Here is a 16,411-nt window from a genome sequence, read left to right on the forward strand (position 1 = left end):
ATATATTTTTTACTTACATTTCAAATGATTCCCCTTTTCTGGCCCCCCCCCCTCCCCATAAGCCCCCTTCCTTCCCCCTGTTTCCCACCCAACCCTTCCCACTTCCCTGTTCTGGTTTGCCCTATACTGCTACACTGAGTCTTTCCAGAACCAGGGGCCACTCCTCCGTTCTTCTTGTACCTCACTTGATGTGTGGATTATGTTTTGGGTATTCCAGTTTTCTAGGTTAATATCCACTTATTAGTGAGTGCATACCATGACTGATCTTTTGAGACTGGGTTACCTCACTTAGTATGATGTTCTCCAGCTCCATCCATTTGCCTAAGAATTTCATGAATTCATTGTTTCTAATGGCTGAATAGTACTCCATTGTGTATATATACCACATTTTTTGCATCCATTCTTCTGTTGAGGGATACTTAGGTTCTTTCCAGCTTCTGGCTATTATAAATAGGGCTGCTATGAACATAGTGGAGCATGTATCCTTATTACACGCTGGGGAATCCTCTGGGTATATGCCCTAAGTTTGCTTTCTTAAACAATCCAGGTTCATTTGCCCAAGTGCAACCCTGCCAATAGGAAGCTGGGCCCTCCCACATCAGTCAGTAATGAAGAATGTGCCCCACAGACTTGCCCACAGTACAGTTTTGTTGGGGGTTGGTTCTGATGCTTTGTCTTAATTCAGCTCCCAAAAGCCATGCTTCCAGATGCTGAGGGTCCCTGGTCCCAGCTGGCTTTGATTGGTGATAAAGAATGGCCCTGTAGCCAATGGCTAGGCAGAAAGATAGAGGCAAGACTTTCAGATTGCGTAGGCAAGACACCAAAGGGGAAGAAGAACAGATAGAATCACCATGATGGAAGAGCAGAGAGATCAGACTTAAGGTCCCTACCGAAATGTAAGAATCAAGGTAAGTAGCCACAGGGGCCACTGGGACTGGGGCAGCAAAGATTTAAAATATAGATTTAGAAAATGTTAACTAAGGATTCAGTTAGGGAATGTGTGCTAGCTGCGGGGAGATTCAGGAAGTGCCCAACCACTGAAGCTAGTAAGTCATATTAAAAATATTGCTCTGTGTTTGTGTGTGTGTGTGAATCCAGAGCTGTTGGGTGGGTGGCTAGAAGCACAATCACCCACTGGGAGCCAGAGCAGATTAACTATTCACCACTACAGATGGTGCCCAACATGTTAGGCAAGAACTCTATTAAAAATTATTTAGAGCTTTTCTCAGGCCGCCGGGAAGACGGTGGACATGGAGATGGAGCATGCTTACCAAAAGCGGACTACAATCTTTCAAAAGGAGAAGCATGTTTTGCTGGGAGAAACCGGCAAGGAAAAACTCCCTCCGTACTGCAAAAACATCAGTCTAGACTTCAAGACGCCCAAAGAGGCCATCGAGGGCACCTACATAGACAAGAAGTGCCCCTTGATGGGTAATGTCTCCATCTGAGGTCGGATGCTGTCTGGTGTAACAAAGATGAGATGCAAAGGACCAACATCATCTGCTGGGACTACCTCCATTACATTTGAAAATACAGCTGCTTTGAGAAGCATCACAAGAACATGTCTGTGCACCTGCCCCCGTTTCAGGGATGTACATATCGGTGGCATTGTCACTGTTGGAGAGTGCAGGCCCCTGTGCAAGACTGTTCAATTCAATGTGCTCAAGATCACCAAGGCTGCTGGCACCAAGAAGCAGTTTCAGAAGTTCTAAGGGGACTCTGGCCAATGCCCTAGAACAAATAAAGTTATTTAGAGATTCTCGGATGGAATACACACACGACATGACGTAAGATTAGAAGTTGGGAAGAACTGACTTCTTAGTAGGCTACCGATTTTGCCCAAGCCATGTGGGGAGTTCTTACTGCAGTTCAGAACTATACAAAGAGTTTGGGCTCAGAGGCACTGGGAGCCCCTGCTGTGCAAAGAGACAGGCCACTTGTCCAAATAGTGCCATTCCCTGGGTCAAGCACATTCAAACCAGAACAGTGAGGTTCCTTCTTCCCAGGTGACTCTATTTTGTGTCAAGTTGACAAAAACTAACTTTTCAAGTACTGAGACAATGTGTCCTGCAGTCATAGACTCTGACACAACATGGCCAGTGGTAGGAATGGGGTAGGCTGTTTGTAACCCGGCTGGGTTGATGTCTGAGTGATAACCTCCCTTTCTTATTGTGTGTAACTTGTGATATTGGGCAGAGAGAGAGAGAGAGAGAGAGAGAGAGAGAGAGAGAGAGAGAGAGGAGAGAGAGAGAGAGAGAGAGAGAGAGAGAGAGAGAGAGAAGGACACACACATCATACATGCCACAGTAAGCACAGTAGAAGTCAGAAGATGAGTTTTGGAAGTTGGTTCTCTCCTTCAACCTTCTCAGGGGTCTCTCTTGTTTCAGCTTAATACTCCAGGCTAGCTAGACCTCAAGATTGTAGGTGAATTGGGGAAATGTAAACTAAAACCGCTTTGAGATTTCATCTCGCCCCAGTGAGAATGGCCAAGATCAATGAAACAAATGTCAGCTCATGCTGATGAGGATGTGGGGGGAGGGGAGAACATGTATTCATTGCTGGTGGAAATGAAAATGGGTTCCGTTCCTACAAAGACCATCATGGAGTTTCCTGAAACGGCTAAAAATTGACCTACCACAATATCTAGCTATACCACTCTTGGTTGTTATATACCGAAAGGGCTCAGCCACATTCACTGATGCTCTATTCATAATAGCTGGAAACAGTCTACCAACAGATGAATGAATGATAGAAATGTGGTACATTACACAATGGAATAGTATTTGGCTGTTATGAAAAATGAAATCATGAAATTTGCAGGTAGATGGATGAAACTAGAAACAACCATCTTGAATGAAGTAATGGAGACTGCAAAAGATAAATATCACATGTTTTCTCTTAAATGTAAACCTTAGCTTTAGATTTGTGTGCCACAATCAAATTAATCATAGATGGTGGGTGCCTCGTAAAAAATCAGGAGTAAAGAAAGGATCTCTCAAGGAAAGAGAAATAGAAAGCGGTGTTATGGAGAGATAAATTGGAGCTAGAATAGAAGCATTAAATAAGGAGGGTGATGGAAGCACAGGGTAGAGGAGAACTGTGGGCAGGGATAACTACAACTAAAGAGCTTTGGAAAAAACACATAGAAACCTACTACTGTAGAAGCTTTGATATACATATTTATATATATCAAATATATAAATATATAAAAGGAATCAAGATGTAGTCACCATATAATGGGAGAACACAGTCCCAACTAGACAGCTTAGGCCACCATTAAAGCCAACCTCCAGGGTCAGAAATGGGGTACATCATACTAAGCCTTGGCCAAAGGGATCTCAGGGATTCCCAAACACCACAGGTTATGGTCACAGCTGTTGCTTCCTCTCCATAACCTGATCATAAGGTTGTATTGATAAAGACAACACATATGTCATCAAAACCTAATGACCAGCATTCATGATCCTGAAAGGCACTCTGCATGCTGCCAAAGGAAGAACGGAAACACCAGTATCTCCTTGGAGGGGGCTTAAAAAGAGAGAAATGGGGGGTTTAGGGAGTGTGGCATGGCAGTGTGGGGGGAAGGGAGTGTCCAGGTGGGCCCGTGCCCAGGCACCTCTTCCCCCTGAGGGACCACACGCACACAGGCATGGTATAGAATAGAGTTTATTCGGGGTAGAGGATGGGAGTTAATGGTATAGTGGAAGTAGAGAAAGGCAGAGAGAGAGAGAGAGAGAGAGAGAGAGAGTAGAGAAGTGGAGTCCGGCCATGACCACATGGAGAGGGGGGAGGGGAGGAGAGCCCAAGAGGGGCAGAGAGGTGGGAGTGCCAAGAGGCAAGAGCAATGAGAGAGAGAGAGAGAGAGAGAGGAGGGGCAAGTAGCCCCTTTTATAGTGGGCCAGGTCTATGGGGCGGGGCATACCTGGCTGTGGCCAGGTAAGTGTGGGGTGGAGCTTAGACAGAATACCAACACTCCTAGCCACCAATCATGTGCCATACAGTAGTGAGTGACCTGCCTGCAAAGTATACTGGTGCAATAGTGGCATGGTGTTGTGGGAGTGGCCAACCACCCTTTGAGTTTATTTGCTGAGGCCCACTCAGTAAAGACAGAATGAGCAAGAGAATAAGAAGGAGCCAGGAGATTAGAACATATTGCCAAAGTTAGTTTGAAGCCAAGTAGAGCAGGTCAGGAGACAGAGAGAGAGAGAGAGACTGACACAGAGACACAGAGACACAGAGACACAGAGAGAGAGAGAGAGAGAGACGCCAGATTGAATCAGTCATCTTGGAAAGGAGTCTTGAGTGAAAATAGTTGGGGTGAACCAAACAGACAGAGTTCTGATATAACTAGAAAGGGTGAGCTTATCCAGCAGGAAGTCTCAGAGGCTGAAAACATTCTAGGTCTAGGTTAGATTCTACAGAGGCTAGAAACTTCCAAGATTAGGCCTAGGTTAGCAGATGGAGGCAGTAAGCCTGAGACAGCAATTCTATCGGGTGAATAAAAGCTGCATTTATGTTCTCCCATAGAAGAGAAATCCCTTCAAGAAGATTTAGTCCACATTAGTACCTAGTGCACTCAATAGTTCAAGGAGCTACAAGCCTCACAGGCAAAAGAACTACAAAGTTAGCCCCACATCCAGAACTGCCTTGGGTTAGTTTGTGCTGGTGTCATTGAGCTCTTCCACAATTTGAAGACATATCAACTTGTTTCTGTTACTGCAGATGTTATACTAGGAACTTGTTGGATGTCCATGTGGGTATATGATGCTGTAATGCAAGGAACTGCTGTCAAACCAAGACTCATTCTGTGATCTTTAAAGGGCCATGACGGCTCACATTTGGCTCATGAGTAAACTAGCTCCTTTTCTGTCTGAATGAGAAGCTGTGTTTGCTAAAGGTATAACAGAATCTAGACATAAGTTTTTAATTAGTCTTCTCTGGTGAGGACTTGAGCACAGGCCTTCATTCTCCTAGCAATCACAATGACATTAGTATCACCAACTCTTTTGAGACATTCACACAGGCCTGGATGCCCGGAGTTATGTGCTTGCATGTGCACACACTGGCAGGTATGCATGCACGTGCGGTCATGTGTAGGCCATAGGTCAATGCTGGTCATCTTCCTCAGTATTTCCCAACCCTATTTTTTGAGACAGAGTCTCTCACTAAACCTAAAGGCCACCCATTCAGCTAGACTGGCTGCCAGTGACCTCCAGGGCCCTCCTGCCCCACCTGCTTGCTTGCTTGTTTAATGGGGGCTCTAAGGAATGGAGCTCAGTTTCTCATACACACATGGAAAACACTTAACTGAACTATGTCTGAATTCCAGTGCCCTAGGTGCTTACTGAACATCCACTGGGCGTGCCCACAGGGCTGCACTCTCCAGCCTCCACAGAGCTCAAATTACCAAAGGGCAGGACTGGGAGAAGAGGGAGGGGCTGCAATCAGGATGCCAAGTGAATAAATAAAACAAAACTTTAAAATATTATCATCCTAGCACCCAAGACCCCACTATTAGTCAATCACAGCCTGCAAAGGTCCCAGGTTAAAGGCAGCTTCCAGCAGGCAAATTATTCCAAAACTTTAAAGGTTATCTTCTAGATTCTGGCCAAGGGCTAAAGTTTCCTTTGAAGTAGGTTGATCTCAAGCAACCAGGGCCTGGTGCTATGCAATAATTTATTGCTTATTTATCTTTCTCCAGTCTCTAAAACTGCATGAGTACAGAGCACATCTGGCTGGGGAGCAGATTGGAGTGTGCTGGGCCTTGGCACAAGAGGGACTGCACTCCCCACACTACCCAGCAGCCCCCTTTTCATCCCCCTCCCCTACCTGGTAAAATGAAAACTCTCTGCTAGGTTGAGGGCCACAAGACAGAGGCAGTAGAACCAGAACTATCTGCTTCCTAAAAACCTACTGTCCTTAAACTACAAAGTAAACTCTGTAACTGTAGTTTTAGAAGCTAGGACTTTACATCAGATAGAGGGCTAATATCCAATATATATAAAGAACTCAAGAAGTTAGACTCCAGAAAACCAAACAGCCCTATTAAAAATGGGGTACAGAGTTAAACAAAGAATTCTCACCTGAAGAACTTCGGATGGTGGAGAAACATCTTAAAAAATGCTCAACTTCATTAGTCATTAGGGAAATGCAAATCAAAACAATCCTGAGATTTCACCTTACACCAGTCAGAATGGCTAAGATTAAAAATTCAGGAGACAGCAGGTGTTGGCGAGGATGTGGAGAAAGAGGAACACTCCTCCACTGCTGGTGGGGTTGCAAATTGGTACAACCACTCTGGAAATCAGTCTGGCAGTTCCTCCGAAAACTGGGCACCTCACTTCCAGAAGATCCTGCTATACCACTCCTGGGCATATACCCAGAAGATTCTCCAGCATGTAATAAGGATACATGTTCCACTATGTTCATAGCAGCCCTATTTATAATTGCCAGAAGTTGGAAAGAACCCAGGTATCCCTCAACAGAAGAATGGATGCAAAAAATGTGGTATATATATACAATGGAGTACTATTCAGCCATTAGAAACAATGAATTCATGAAATTCTTAGGCAAATGGATGGAGCTAGAGAACATCATCCTAAGTGAGGTAACCCAGACTCAAAAGGTGAATCATGGTATGCACTCACTAATAAGTGGATATTAACCTAGAAAACTGGAATACCCAAAACATAATCCACACACCAAATGAGGTACAAGAAGAAAGGAGGAGTGGCCCCTGGTTCTGGAAAGACTCAATGAATCAGTATAGAGAAAAATCAGAACAGGGAAGTGGGAAGGGTTGGGTGGGAAAACAGGGGGAGGGAAGGGGACTGATGAGACTTTCGGGGAGTGGGGGGGTCCAGAAAAGGGGAAATCATTTGAAATGTAAATAAATATATCAATAAATTAAAAAAAAAGAAGCTAGGACTTATTCAGGAGCTGAAATTATGTCAAAAAGACAAGACAGCTCAAAGCAAAGGAGATACAAGTTCAAGTTTAAAACGTAAACAAAGAATAAACGAGAGTATACAGTGTAGCTGGGTGGGTATTGGAACTTGTGGCTAAGATTTGCAGCCTGTGTTCAATCCCCTTCTATAAAAAATGTATCCAAAATGATGCAGATAAGCAGGCAATGTTCGTAGAGCAAATACCTGATCCCCGCTCTGGGTGACTCTCACAGCCGCCCTGTAGACCTTATCTGCGGAAACTGCAGGCCTGTGAATCTTATCTCACAGGACAAAGTCACAAAGTGTTTATCAGCCTCCTTTTCCTTCCCCCTTCACCCAGAATGCCTCCGTTGGAGGCTGGAATGAAGATGTTATAGAAACCATGTACTATATGTCTCTTAACTAGCAAGGCCTTGAAAACTGACTGGTCATGAGCACCAGCCGGTTTTCGAGCGGGGCCGTGAGGCTGTTGAAGATTCGAATGCATTCGGGCACCTCCTGTTAGGAACGAAAGCTGAACCAGGAAAGGCGGAGACTGAGCAGATCAGCACATGGAGTCTCTCCACGGCACTCATGATTAAAAACATGATTAGCTGCAGAGGATTGGCTCGGTGGTGAAGGGAAATGCTCGCTTACCCAGCATATATGAGGACCCGGGTTTAGTCCTTAAGACAGTTGTGGAAGAATCATTAGCAATGATTTGTATGCTTTGAGTGGAAAAATTAGAAAATCAATTCAACCTTCAGCTTTAAGTTATATATATATAGTTTTCACACATGCAGAGTCTTGAACATGACTTCTTGTTGTTATTGTTCAAAGAAATAGGGTCTTAACACGTAGCTCTGGCTGGAATGAACTCCATGTATTCTCTAGGTTGGTATCAAACTCTACCTGCCTCTGCCTCTCAACTGCTGAAAACAATTACATGCACTCGTGTAGCACGATGCCTGGCTCATCAGCCCAGGAATACTGCCCATGTCCTTTTGAGACAGGTTCTCTCACTAGCTTGTGACTCATCAAGTGCGTACCACCATGCCACATATTTTAAAAACTTCTTTTAAAATTAAACTATAATTGAGTCATTTTCCCTTCTTTCCTCCCTCCCTCTAATCCTTCTCCCTCTCAACATTGTGGCCTATTTTTGTTCCTGTGTGTATCCCTAAATTATAAACACAACCTGCTCTGTCCTTTAATGTTGCTTGTATGTATATGCTGTCAGGATGGACCATTTGGTATTGGATAACCAACTGGGGACTCCTAGGGGGAAACTATTGCACCCATTCCCAGAATTCCTTAGTTGACTATAGTCCATTGTCTTTGGGTAGGGCTCCAAGAGAGTTTCCCCTTCAATGTTAGCATGTCTATCGATGTCATACTTCTTAAGGTCTTATTTAGGCGGTCATATTGTTGATGTATCATGGTTGAAGCATGTATTGTGAAGAGAAGATTCTTTGATGAGTGGTGAGAACTACACTTCTCTGTGGGTGTAATGACATTTAGAATATAGTTAGGAATAATGATGTTTTAGTAAAGTGATACTAGCAGGTTCTCTCTAAGACCCTTGACCTCACTATTCCCTGTGTAGTTGTCTAGGTTTTCAGTACCAAGCATAATTTCCCTTTCTTGAGCAGGACTTAAGTCCAATTAGAGATCTGTTGGCTCCCAACAGCATATGAACAAGTCTTGCACCCTTAGGTTACTATGCCATGCTACTCATCTTTGTGGTTCACAGGTGTCACAGTTGAGTAGGACTAGTGATTGCTTCCCGGCCTTGGAAGTTTACATAGCACCTTGCACTATCAAAGCTAGCTGTCAGGAAGGTAGTCTACAAGTCAGATCCAGCTCAAGTCCACCAGGTCTTGTATGTGAAATACACAGTATCTTCAGCAGTGAGGACTTAACCTTCAACTTTGGGGAGACAACCAAAAGCAATGCCAATCACCACATTGTGTTCTATTTGTGCCCAGTTTTTTCATGTGGATTGTGTGTGTTCAGATCCCCATCTGATCTATCCAGAACATTACTATCTCAACTATTTCCTGACCCCTGTGCAAGGCTCTAGATATATAGCACCTATGTATCCATCAGGATTTCGAAACAAGTTGTGGAACTTTAAAGAGACCAAGTTGGTGGAAGCTGTCTGTTGTCACATACAAATATGTTTTATTAAATTTAAATGTTCTAATTGTATTCATGAACAGCTTCCTCAAAAATGTCAAAACTGTGATCTACCTACAATATTAGTTGACTTATTACATTTTCCCATTGATTTTTGCAGATTGGATTATAATTGTTAATATCCAGACACCACAATATTAACACTCTCATTGGCAAACATGAAAAGGATTAGATAACCTGACCTTGGACCAGAACATCACTTTTGTAAATTGGTATCTGCTTACTGTACTTCAAACACACATTGTCTTTGGTTTCCTAAAACAACCAAAGTATTGTGAAATTATTTTTTATTATAATAGTTTTTATTATAAAATTGATCATGTTTGGTTATATATGAAATCATAGAACTAGATATTTATTTAAGATGATCTTTTAGATAATTTGGGGTTGCATATGTGTATGTATGTATGTGTGCATGCATGTGGATACACATATATGCACGTATACAGAGGCCAGAGGCTGATGTAGATTGTCTTTCTCAATCACTCTTCACTGTATTTTTTGAGGCAGGTTCTCTCACTGAACCTGAGGATCCCAGGTAGGCTGGACTTGTTGCCTTGCAAACCCAGGAATCCTCCTGCCTCTGCTTTCTTAGCCCTGGATTTGCAGGCATGACACATAACTGGCTTTTTTATAACCCGGGTGATAAAGATTGAACTCAGGTCTTCATGCTTTACCTGGCAAGCATTTGACTGACTAAGCTGTTGCTCTGTCCCTCAGCTTGTAATGTAGTTTACAAAGAAACTTTTTTAAAAAAACCCTAGTATTTCAGATAGGTATAATTTTATCTATGCAAACCAATGTCTTTTAGTGATAGATAAGTTAATCGAAATACATTTTAAAGAATGTATTTAAAGAATTCATATCTATGTCTGGTTTGTTTGTTTTACATAAAGTCTTATGTAGCCCAGGTTGAATTTGCACTTGCTATGTAGCCGTCCCTGGCGGTCCCTGAATGTCACAGTCTTCTAACTCCACTTGTCAAGTTCTGTAAGTGTGAGCCTCCATGCCCAATCAATGCTGAGCTGGAGCTTGAACCCAGGGCCTTGTGCATGCTAGGCAGGCACTCTACCAACACAGCAATGGTCAAGCCTTTCTATCTGTGTCGTTAGTCAAGATAGTGACAACCATAGTCACTTTCATTCCAAACTTTTCAGAGAGATAATTCGAAGTCATAAAATGTACCTTTGAAAAGAATGCAGTTTAGTGATTTTAAGTATCCTCAGTGTAGAGCAATGAGATCCAGTAACATTTTAATCATTCCTGGAATGTTAAAGAAACATGCTCCAACTAGCAGTCATTCCCTCATCCCAAATCCTGTCCGACCACACGCACTTTCTGACTTTCTCCCTATTCTGGACATTTTCTAGGAAAAACGAGTCACGCACGTGGTCTTTGCAGCAGATTTCACCTGACACGTCCTCAGAGTCGTCCCTGCTGTTTTGTGAATTTGCACCTCATTCACTTTCACCATGAGCACTCCACTGGATGGACATACCACAGTTTGCTTAACCTTCCTCCATGGCCCAGTGCTTGAGAACTACGGTCAGTCAGAGGCATCCTCCCTCCCTTCCACAGCTGGCTTCTTGCTTCACTTTCCTATCTGGATGTCAGTGAGCCTTCTACTTTATCTTGAGGCTATCCCATACCAAAATGCTTATCTCATCCTCTCTTCCTCCTCCTCTTCTTCTTCCTCTTGCTTCTCCTGCTCCTCCTCTTCTCTTCCCCTCTCCTTTTCAAGGAAGTTTCTATCCTCTGGAGAATTATTCCCCTGGTCTCTTGTACAGAGCCATATTGGGGCAGTCTTGCACTTGGTCAGAGTTTGACTTTGGTCAAGGTTAACTTCTCCCAGTTAGCCAGGATCCTGCTCCACCTAGGGTGGAGCGCACGTAGTAAAGGTTAAGTTCATTGTTCCTCCAGGTATAGGAATTCCTGAATTAAGCAAGTGACCCACCCAGCTGCCGGAGCAGTCAAGACGAAGACCTCCAAGAGAAGCTAGACAACTTCCACCGGAACTCAGCCTGGAGTCTGGGGGGAAGGGTTTGCCCAAACTGTTAAAAGGTCCGGCGCCATTAAAGTTTACGGCTTTGATCAGTGAACATTGACTTGGCCGTACGTTCTTTTCGCTTCTCTTCCCTATGACCCCAAAATTCTCTCAACAGGTAACCCGGTTTACATGTAGCTGCTGGCGGCTACAGTCTCTGGCTTTCCTTTGCCCAATTTAATGCAACTGAGTTGTCAGAAATTAGGCATGGCATGCAGGCTCCCAGCACTCAGCAGGTAACTAGAGCAAAAGTTAGTACAGGGAAACAAGGTAGAGCAGCAAAGTTGATGTTCTTGGAAAAAAGTAAGGGGGAAAAAGAAATGTCTTCCCAATTAGAAAACCAGGTTAGACTTAAATGGCATTGTTGCCTCCCCAGGTGCCACCAGTACCACTTCTCTCTCCTTCTGTATTTGCATCCAATTAGGCAAATCTACCAACAAATCTCTTCTGCTTAACTGACTAAATAGACTCACTCTCTCCAACTCCACTATCAGTAGCTCAGGTCAGGGCTGGAAGTAGAGTTCAGAAGCAAGACATAATGTTCAGGATGATCAAGACCCTGAGTCTGAGCTCCTGTGTGTCAGTACCTTGCACATCCTGAAGAGGGGGCGCACACGGGGTGGGCAGGGGTCCCTCAGCTCACTCATCATTTGGCCTTTCCCTTCCCGCACTTTGCACCAAGACGATATTGATTGTAGACCCATTCGACTTAGGTTGTAGCCAATGGCTAACACTCACCATCTATTTCAGTTTATTGCATGTTAAGCTTCCAACCAACCACAGTTTATATGCTACATCATTTCTTCCACAAATACCCAGAGAAGAAGTGGTTCTCCGTTTTACCCTAAATTCTTCTAACTATACTGTGCTTTCTGGCTTCTCTCTGTTTTTCTTTGTGGTCTATACCAGGGGTTGGCAAACTGCAGCTCACAGACCATAGTTTGGTCTAAAGGCTAAGAACTATTTTTCATATTTCTATGATTGAAAGAGAATTACAAAGAATAATTTTATGACATAAGGAATTCAAGTTTCAATTTCCAGACAGTCTTACCAGAATAACACACTACTGCTTGCATATTTCCTATGGGTAATTTCACATTACCATAGAATTGAGCCCTATGATAGACTATTGCCTCACAAAGCACCAAATATTTAATATCTAGGGGGAAAAGTTTTCCTGTACTCCTTGACAAGATGTGATGTTTGCTTTTTTCTTTATTTGTTTTGTTTAGAACAAAGCAGATTTTGAAAATCAAACCATAACCCATTTTGAGACATATGAACTAAATCTTCCTAATTATCCATCAAGCTCTGATTTTGCTGACATGCATAACAATAGAAAAAATTAATGAATAAAATGAGGACATGCCCACTCCTAGGTACAGTTAAGGAGAAGAATTTTATCATAGATTTGAGGGAAGTACAACCAGAGACATCTGGAGGGGTCTAGACTGGACCAGGCCATGAAAGGGTTGGGGGTGGGGAGGGAAGAAGGGAAAAGAGAAGTGGGCTAAAATTGCCAGGCGCCAAGGGGTGAGGACCAGAGGAGCTGAAAGGGCAGGCTTCTATAGAAATGTGAAGTTGGGGAGAGGGGGAAGCTGGGCTGGAAGGTGTAGAAAAGTGGGTGGGCTGAGAAGTGTTGGGAGGAGCCACAGGTGCCGACTGAGCCTCGTCCTGGGTTTCTTTTGGGTCTGACAATAATACCAAGATTGTTGCCAGATATTTCCGATCCATTCACATTGAGGCAGTGAGAGGTCAGTGATTGGAGGGGAGAGAGGAGAGGAGGAGGAGCTAAGGGAAGTGAGGGGCAGACAGAGGGGAGGGGTGGCGACCACAGGAGGGGAGCAGGGAGACACAGAAATCCAGATGGCTTCAGAAGTATATCTGGTGCTTTGGAGAGGTTAGAAATATTGGAATAAGTCTTTATCATTGTAAATTGGCATTATGTAATTGGGAGTTTTATATACATAAAGATATTTGGTTAACTATTTAAGAGTCATGTTTTATGGGATACTTGGAAGGAGTGGGTGCTGGGCAGAAGTCTATGGCAGAGAGGAAACACAGCTGGGATGCTGTGAGAGCTAGCTGGGAAAGACTGGCTCTGCGGCAACATTGAGAATCACACTGAATGGGACCTGCTAGGACTTGGTGCAGAGGTTTGGTGGGGTGGTACAAATTATTAATTATTTACCCCTACACAAGATTGCATTTGCAAGTTTTATTTAAAACACCCACTCAATCCCTTTATGTATTTTCCCCAAATCTCAGTAGAAACACGAGATAACATTCTTAAGCTTTCAAAACCGGTAGGAAGCAGTCATAGGATTCAAACTTAAAAGACTCAGATTCGATGGTCTACTGCTTTCTTAAAATGTTTATTCTTTGAGTTCCACATCATGCACCCAGTCCTGCTCATCTCCCTGTCCCCTCATCTGCCCTTAGCTCTTGCGACTTCCCCCCAAAATAAAAAACACTCAAACAACAATAAAAACCAACGCATAGAAAACATCTCATCATGGAAGTTGTGGGGTCACAGTGTGCCCCTCTGTCCACACATCTTCACTTGCAGATGTGAACTGCAATGGGTTACGAGTCACTGGTCTGATTCTAGGTCTCTGGCTTCTGTGACACCATCAATACTGGATCCTCATCAGGACTCTTCCCAGCTAGCCTGTTGTCGCCGGGAATCCTGCAGCTCTGATTAGTAAGACTGGTCCTTTCATATAGAGCCCAAGTGTTTGCAGATGAGATTTGGAGGTGGGCCAACTCCGACTCTGAGATCTGGCCCTAGAGGGTAGCTGAGTTGGTGAGCGTTCTGGCTCTGTCCTTGCACCACTAGGGCAAGCTCCCCAGCAGGCCACTGAATGCCACCCTTAGCAGGCGGTAGGGTAAGTGATCTTACACCACTGAGACTGGCTCAGCGGTGTCTTCACCAGCAAGGTCAGCTCCACTATGTTGCCCAAGCAAGGTACAGGGTCTGCTCTCCTGACAGTCAGTGAGAAGGCAGGACTAGCTCTCCTGCTGTCACAACCCTGGGGTCAGCTCTCCCACCACGTGTGCCTCAAGTGGTGAGGTGGCAGAGGGCATCGCCTCTCTAGGTTACCTCACTGCAGCAGTGCTGGGGCCTGTTCCCCCTTGCTCACACCCTCAGTGCAGGCTCACTAACACCCCATTATCCTCACCACCAGGGCCAGCTCTACTGTGTTGTCCAGGTGAGGTACAAGGCACAGGGCCTGCTCTCCTGAGTGCTGCAACCAGTGAGGAACAATGCCAGTTCAACCTCTCTCATGGGACCCCAGGGCCAGTGTTCCCACTGACACAGCTGGTGAGGGGGAGGAGAGCATCCCTCCTGGTACCCACGCCACCTCACAGCAGACGAGTGGTATGGCCAGCTCACCCTTGCTTTCTCATCCTTGGGGCTGGCTCACCCACAGCCACTTGACCAGGGCCACAACTACTATGGTGCCCAAGTAAGGTCTCGGTCCTAAGTGCTGCAGCCAGTGAGGGGCAGTGCCAGCAGTGAGGGCACCCCTCACCACCCAGACTAGCTCACAGCAGAGGTGGGTACTGGAACCAGCTCCCATCCACACCCCTGCCACTAGGGCCAGATCTGCTGTGCTGATCAGGGGAGATGCAGAGCCTGCTTTCCTGAGTACTACAGCTGGTGAGGTGCAGTGCCAGCTCTCCAGAGCTGGTGACCCTGTGGGCAGCTTTCCAGACTGCCAGAGGTGGTAAAGGGTAGGGGTGTGCGACATCACCCCCGTGCCTGTGTTAGACTATGGGAGGCAAGTGGTACAGCCCTCCAGGGCCTACTTCTTGCTCACTCAGCCAGAATGCCTTCCCAGGGAGCTGAAGATCATGGTAACCTAATGTCTAACTGGACTCTAGGTACTCTTGGAAGCCTCAAGAGACCCAAACGAAATACAAGGTAAGATGTAAAGGAATGCTTGTCACACTCTAAGCATTACTAAGCACAGCTTATTTAATCCTCATAATAATTTAGATAAAGAATAATATTCATGAAACTGAAGAATCAAGTTAGGTACTTGGAATTTCACATATTTAATACCCTTGCCAGTAAGGTAATGGGCGAGTGTGGAGATTTATAGATTAACTACCCAGACATGCAAAACTGTAAACTTATTTCTCCATATCTGATTCAACCTTGGTAACCCCACTTCCACTTCTAATTACTAATTTCAGGATTGACTCCATCTCTTTAAGTGACAAAATGTGGTCACCAAAGGTATTTAACCTTATTTGTCAGCATGGAAACAGAAACAAAGACCACAAAGTGATGCTATCCATACTGTAAAAAATGAAGTCATACTACATGAGAACTCATGTACCACCGGCAGGAGCAGACTCTACTGTAACTGTTTGGACAGCTGCTTACTACCTAAACAGCATGCTCGAGCTGGCTTGTATTTTTAAGAATCTTGGGAATGAGTTGACACCTCACTAATAGTCTTAAGTTGGACAGAAGGAGAACAACTTGGAAATATCCCAAACCTGCACTGACCTCACAGCCAGCACAGTACTGGGCACTGCGTGTCCAAGCTCTGCACACATGTACTTGTTGTGTACATGCTATGACCTAGCAAATCCACATCTAGCATATGTCCGAGAGAAACATCTACATATGAGGCTCGGGAAATGGCTAGTGGGCCAAGGCACCAGCTGTTAAGCCTGATAGCCTAAATTTGGTCCCCAGAGCTCACATGGTCAAAGGAAAAGGAACTACTCCTGAGAGTTGTCCTCTGTATGTGCATGCACGAACGCACACATAGGCACAAAAATAAGTAAAAACATTATAGAAATGTGAACCAACAGGAAATGAGAAGAGTCTAAACAAAAACCACGAGACTGTAATTTGAAAAAGAATGTAAGCAAACCTTTAGGGGCTGGAGCTACAGCTTGGTCAGTAAAGTACTTTGCCACACAAGCATAAAGACCCAACATGAGTGTGGGTCCCCAGTACCCGTGGAGAAACGTGTGTGGCAGAGCACACACATGTGCTTCCTGTGTTGGGAGGAGGGCAGAAACACGATAGCAACTGACACACACTGGCCAGCAGGAGAGCCCAGCTGATGGTCTCCAGGTTCAGTGAGATGAGGTCTCAACACTGACTGCTGGTACATACACAAAAACCTTTCTAAACAAAGAATGTGTGGCTTTGAAGGTTGGGCAGTGTTTGGACACGACACCAAGCAATGGTGTACAGAGGAAGCATCTGAGCACG

At 44.6% G+C, this 16,411-nt stretch overlaps 1 pseudogene; it reads left to right on the forward strand.

Annotated features, from left to right (window-relative positions):
- Nucleotides 1-1,250: 1,250 nt before the first annotated feature.
- Nucleotides 1,251-1,712, forward strand: LOC127664045 (40S ribosomal protein S11-like; annotated as a pseudogene).
- The last annotated feature ends 14,699 nt before the right edge of the window (nucleotides 1,713-16,411 follow it).

This window comes from Apodemus sylvaticus, chromosome 13 (assembly GCF_947179515.1).
Source record: "Apodemus sylvaticus chromosome 13, mApoSyl1.1, whole genome shotgun sequence".
Classification (NCBI taxonomy): Eukaryota; Metazoa; Chordata; class Mammalia; order Rodentia; family Muridae; genus Apodemus; species Apodemus sylvaticus.